Source organism: Trachemys scripta, chromosome 7, assembly GCF_013100865.1.
Source record: "Trachemys scripta elegans isolate TJP31775 chromosome 7, CAS_Tse_1.0, whole genome shotgun sequence".
In the NCBI taxonomy this organism is placed as follows: domain Eukaryota; kingdom Metazoa; phylum Chordata; order Testudines; family Emydidae; genus Trachemys; species Trachemys scripta.
The window spans coordinates 92,539,137-92,545,366 of NC_048304.1; positions in this window are offsets into that span (position 1 = coordinate 92,539,137).

Genomic DNA, 6,230 nt, shown 5'->3' on the forward strand with positions numbered 1-6,230 from the left:
GAGCATTCCCAGCAGTCCACTGTTATTTTATTACTAAGGCTTTAAAATTTAGTCACTTGGTGTGCTCCTCCATCTCCTCCCCTAAAGAGCCTGAAGCCTCAGACTGATCACCTGACACCCCTGGCAGATTGGTAACATAAATCTGTCACAACATGGATACAGCCTTCTGCTCAAGGATGGATAACACAAGCAGTAATTCTTCAAAAACAAAATAATATTTATTTAGAAGAAATGAGTAGTTACAGTGGATCTAATAAAGCAAGAAAGAATACATAAAACCTAGTCAAACATAACAGAATTACATTTGAAGAGTCATATAATAAAGCAGCAAAACAAAATAAAAAAAACACCATCACAGAATACAGACTATATAGCAGTTACACCGTAATAAGCATATACAGACCCTGCATGCACAAAGGCCTTAGTGTTAATGTTATAATCTAATACTATTATTTAATGTAGTATGAATGACCTTTACACTCACGTAAAAGAGACTATTACAATGTTACAGATTTAATTAAATCATTTGCTTAACACTAACATCCTGTGAGCGGTGATCAGCTAGGTGGGGTGGATCTCACTCAGACACAGGCATCTAGCTCTATTGACAGGCACGCCCAATCATTCATTTTTACTAGAGACAAAAATCACACTTACTTCTACTTTTCATAAAGCCCTCTGATACCGTCTATAAAGGTCTTTCTGCTCTGTCACAAAAGGAAGGCGATACTGTCAGGTTGCTGTTGAGGCTGCAATGACGGTTGGAACTATTATGGCCATCTTCCTGAGGCTGTCTCAGAAGCCTTGGTTTCTGCTGCCTTAGAGGCTTCCATAGCTACTGTGTTCTAAAGCTACTGCCCTCGACAAGATTCTACTGCTGCTGCTTCTGCAGGTAGCTGCTTTCTGGAATCTTCTTAAGATACCGTTACAGTTGTCTCAGCTGCTGTTCTTGCTGCTTCTTGAGGCTTCTGATCTTCACAAAACCCCATGACTAAGCCTGCTGACTGTCAGACTTATATACTGGTTGCTCTCTCAAGGGCTGCTCATTAATGTAATGTATTAGCCTGGCACAGCCAATCAGCTTCCTGTAATTAGCATATTTCTAGATCCTTCCTATTACATCATACCTACTTTTAGATAGCTAAGCTCTTCCCTTTGATGCCATCTTGGGTAGAGCTCCTCCTTCTGATCTATTTTTAGATAGCAAAGCTCTTCTCTATGAATTGCTGGAACTTTCCATACCCTAACCCTGTGTCTTTCATAGAGGATTATTGCATCTGCCATTTTGGATTTCTAACTTTAAACTATCTCTAATTACTATTTATCTAAAGCCTTCATCTTAAAACTAACTGCTGTTTTATGCAACTCAAAGTGTCCTGATACTGATACTTAATTGTATCAATAGGGAGAGGTGAAATTTCTACAATATTTAAACCTCTTTTTGTCAGTTTTTCTTTGCCGGTCTCTATCAAGGTGCTGCAAGGTTTTTCAAAACAGCTAAAAGCAAAATCTCATTACAACAAGACCAGACTAGAAGGAGTGTCAAAAATTACACAGAAAATGTAATGATGCCTTTTCAGCCATCAGGAAACTGCCTAAGGTGCTATTTGAGCTATCTCCAGAGCTGAATGGACAATATTTTGTGGTACACTACAACTGGCTGAAGCCCTCTGTGAATTCCCAGTGCACGGACACTGAACCCTGGGTAACCACCCAATCTCAGCTGAGATACTCACAGGGGTCCTGTATTATAGTCTCCCCCAGTTCCAACACACAACCCCTAAACCCTGTTCCTTGGTCAGAAAGCCCACCATGACCCTGGCCCAACAAAGATGGGGATAGTGAGCGTGAGTAACTGCTTGATGTGGCATCAGGGAGGGCTCAGCAGGAGAGCATTCCCGTGACTCACACCTGGCTCCAGTCTCAACCCTAAGGGCAGATCACAGCTTAAAGACTTTGAAAAAGCTGCAGCAGGATGCAGGGATGCATCCTTTTAAGGGGGGGGGGTGAGGGGATGGGAATAATGTAAGCCAGCAGATGGCACCTAAGGGCATTCAGACAAGTCCTGGAGGAACAACAGCCTAGAGGGGCAAGAAGCTGGAGGATTTCAGAACAGTTGAGAGCAGCTGAGGGTGGGTGTACCATGTTAGCAGGATTGTATGCATGGGTAGGAATCGGTGAAGAGGAATACGGACTATGTTGCCCTGGATGATGGCGTGTGTAAACCCAGGAAAAAGGACTGTGATGGGCACTGCTAGATTGGGGCTGGTGATAAACATTTTGGCCATAGGTTTCCTGAGGGAAGGTGAAGGTTGAGTAGCTGAGGAGCAGAGCGCCCCACCAGGCCACAGGTCCAAAATGAGGAGCCACCTCTCCAGACTAGCATATCTCAATTCTATGTGCACCACTGGTGGGATTAGAGGCCTCAGGTGGGGAGGTTTTGGGCACCTCTGGAGATGGGTGACGGGACTGTGCTATTGTTTCACTATTGCTGTTAAATTCCTTTAAGTCCCACATCCCCTTTTGGCCCACTGATCTGTACCCTTTCCCTTGCCTAGTATTCTTTTATATAAATCATCTCTGAACTCCTGTATGAGCTTGTAGTGGGGTGGTCACTTGCCCCTGGCCTGAAAGGGTTAAAAGCCAGTCCTTGGAGAGGCCTGGGGCTGGGAGCCTTAGGCTGGGCTGATTGGGAGGTAGCCTCAGCTGTGGCCATGCCCCAGACCCATAAATCAGGATGATAATTGTCCCTGCTGGGATAAGCTGGCCCTATAAAAGCCAGGAGCAGCCACACACTGTCTCTCTGGCTGTAGAGAGAGATGGGCCTGGCTGCTGGGGAGCTAGAGAAAGTACCTGGAGTGGAGCAGGGCTGGAGGAAGGCCAAGGGAGTTGGGGAGCTCCAGCCTGGAAACCCCCCAGGCTGCGGCCTAGTATAAGGCCAAATAGGTACTGAGGTTGCAGGGGGCAGCCCAAGGCTAGGCAGAGGCAGCAGGTCCAAACCCCTCCTTGCCTGTGATAAATGGCTTTTAAACTGCAGTCTGCCCCAGTGAATAGGGGCTAGATGGTGGCTGGCAGTAGCCCTGTACTGAGGTGAAGTGGGGATAGTGGGTGGGGAGACCCAGAGACTAGGTGTACTGCCTGGGGGGGCAGCACCCAAAGAAAGGGGCACCAGGTCTGGGAGAAACATGGGGGGCTAGGAGCAGCGCGTGGTGAGACATCCGCCTGCAAAGGGCACTCCAGGACTGACGAGCTAATTCCCAGAAGGTACCAGCAGGAGGCACCACAGGGGTGAGTCATGCCCCATTACACTGGTGCGAGAGAATGTGAGCATAGGTGGTCCGCCCGACATAAGGGGCAGAGCAGGACTGGGACTATTGCCTGAGAGAAGCAAGGGGATAATGGAGCCGGATTATGCAGAGGTGTTCTTCGCGGAGGGTTCCTGTGCCGTTCCAGGCTGGGCTCCAGGGCCGGGTCCCCTGAGGAAAGGGGCAGTCCAACAGCTGGAGAGATGCAGCAGCAGCACTGTGAGGCACAATGGGCCTTACGGGAACAGTTGGGGCGGCTAGCAGAGGAGGAGTGGGCCCTGTGGAAACTCCTGCGGAGGGAGGTCCCAAAAGACGGCCGAGACTGGTGGGAGCAGCCCAGTGCTGGGGCCAGGAGGCCTGGGGGAGAGCGCCGGGCGTGTTACACCTGTGGGCGGCGTGGACATGTACAGTCTAATTGTCCCTGCTGGGATAAGGGCAGGGAGCCTCACCCAGGACAGGGACAAGCCCCTATGAGAGGCCACCTGGCAAGGGAAGTCAGCAGGTGAAGAAGGTGTTGGGCCTGTGGGCAGTGGGAGCACCTATGGAGTGCCCTACCCTGAGGAGCACAGCTCAGGGTAGCCCAGGAAGGGCTGGACCTGAGAAGGACCAATAGAGGAAGATGGGGCCCAAGGCAGCAAAGGGGCGGCGAGCCTGCTTTGGCTGCCATGAATGGGGCTACAAAGAGGAACTGCCCCCTTGGAGGAGGGCAAACTCCAGTGGAGGGGCCTGAGGATCTAAAGGGGTCAAGGACCGGCCAGGTAGCTGCTGCAGAGAGGGCAGTAGCCCTGCCTGGGAGCCACCAACAGGGGATGGCAGACAAGGAGACTGGGACAGAGTGGTCCCCACAAGAGGCCGGGACCCAGGCTGTAGTGGAGCAGGTCACAGTAGGCACCCAGACCCTGAAGGAAGAGGGCCCGGGAGAGTCTGGCCTGCGTGCGTGGCTGGAGGCTGCAGAGCAGGCCCGCCACAAGGCCGAAGCGAGGGCCCTGGACCTCGCTAAGGAGTATGCCGCTGTCATGAACAATGAGGCCTGCTTGTGGAAGCAACTGGAGGAGTCTGAAAGGAAACGAGTGGCTCTGGAGGTGCGTGGGCGACTGGTCCTGCCAGGAGACCCTCTCTACTCCCAGGGGTGGTGATCTTGAGGGGGCGGTGTAGTGGGGTGGTCACCCGCTTCTGGCCTGAAAGGGTTAAAAGCCAGCCCTTGGAGAGGGCTGGGGCTGGAAGCCTTAGGCTGGGCTGATTGGGAGGCAGCCTCAGCTGTGGCCATGCCCCAAACAGACCCAGCTGGCTCTATAAAAGCCAGGAGTAGACAGTCTCTCTCTGGCTGTAGAGAGAGATAGGCCTGGCTGCAGGGGAGCTAGAGAAGGTACCTGGAGCACCCAAAGAAAAGGGCACCGCGTCCGGGAGGGACATGGGGGCCAGGAGCAGCAAGTGAACATGGGATGATGTTTTTGTGCTGCCTCCACTCATGCTGGGACTCCCTCAGGGCAGCAGCCTGGGGAAAGTTGATAATTTTTGGACCCAGCTACCCAAATGCACATCCTCTACTGTACTGGAAATCACAACATGAATTTACTACGTTTAAAGATCAAACATGTTCCAAAGGAGGAAACACTAATGTACAAATGAAATTTACAGATTGTGTTCAGTGTATAGAGACAGTAAATGAAGTTCATGTTCTCTATTGCAGAGAGAGTCTTGAGATTAGGCCCCTGCATAGCAATGGTGCTACTCACTGTATATCAGATTAACAGACAAAATACTGGGTAATGGGATTGTGTACGGGACTAGGTGTGTGAAGCAGGAAGCCTTTTCCCCAGGTCATGGGTGTGAGGAGAAGTCATAACCCACTGTATGAAGGCTTATAAGCAACGTGTTGAGTTCTCAGTCCAATTCCTGTGAACACATTATCAAAATTGGCACCCTTCTTGAAAGTCTCACAAAGAGAAGCTAGAGACTAAATGAATGATCTCTCTAGAGCTAATAGTGACCCTCTCAGGACTGGGGTGAAGTGTGCCCTGGGCGTTTAGTCTGCTACCTTATCCCTACGTTGTATCTGTCCTGGACACCTATGTCAATGAAGTATCTTTGACAAACATTATATATGCATATGTATAACTACATGCAACATAACAGAACACACCATTCCAAGCTCTGACAGATCAGCCCGATTTATTGAAAAATATTTAAAGCATTAATGATCATCATGCACTGTTGACGACTGCTGTCCAAACCACTTCACACACTTTCAGAGACTTCCTTTTTAAAGAAATTTAAAACTGCCGCCAATACCAGGAGTATAGAGCATAGGGCTCTGTTATGAGCCACAACTAGGATATTAATCAAAAAAAGTACCAGAACTTATAAATGCAAGGGACTTCCTGAGCCTCAATAAGGAGTAAAAAACCCCAAAACTATGGCTTTTTTTTCTAGTTTATTTACAAAGAATTCTCCACTAAGAGTTTAAAATCTAATATTTTCTATATCAAATAGAGGAGGAAGCCAAAGGAGAAAGGATGGCTTTGTGGTTAGGATTACAGAATGGGACTCTGGAGACCGTGGGTTTAATTCCTGCTCTGCCACAGAAATCCTATGATCTCCTAGCTCTTCAGTGAAGTGGCTGATTATGGTTTGAGTTCTAGTGAAAATGTAGGCACAGTATACCTGAATTACAGAATTGTTACCTTTGGCCCCTCCTCTGCCAGAACTACATATTTGAGCCTTGTTTTCCAGTGGTTATCAGTGCAAAAATAAATCATTACATACATCTTCCGTCCTTTTCACTGCAATTCATAACAAGTAACGGTTACAGAAAGCATTGTTTTCTTTTAACGTGTTTGCTTCTCCCAGCCATTTGCAAGGTCAAACAATAAGTAATAATTCTCATCAGTACTTTGTATTTTAGACATAAAGGGCCTTAGTGTA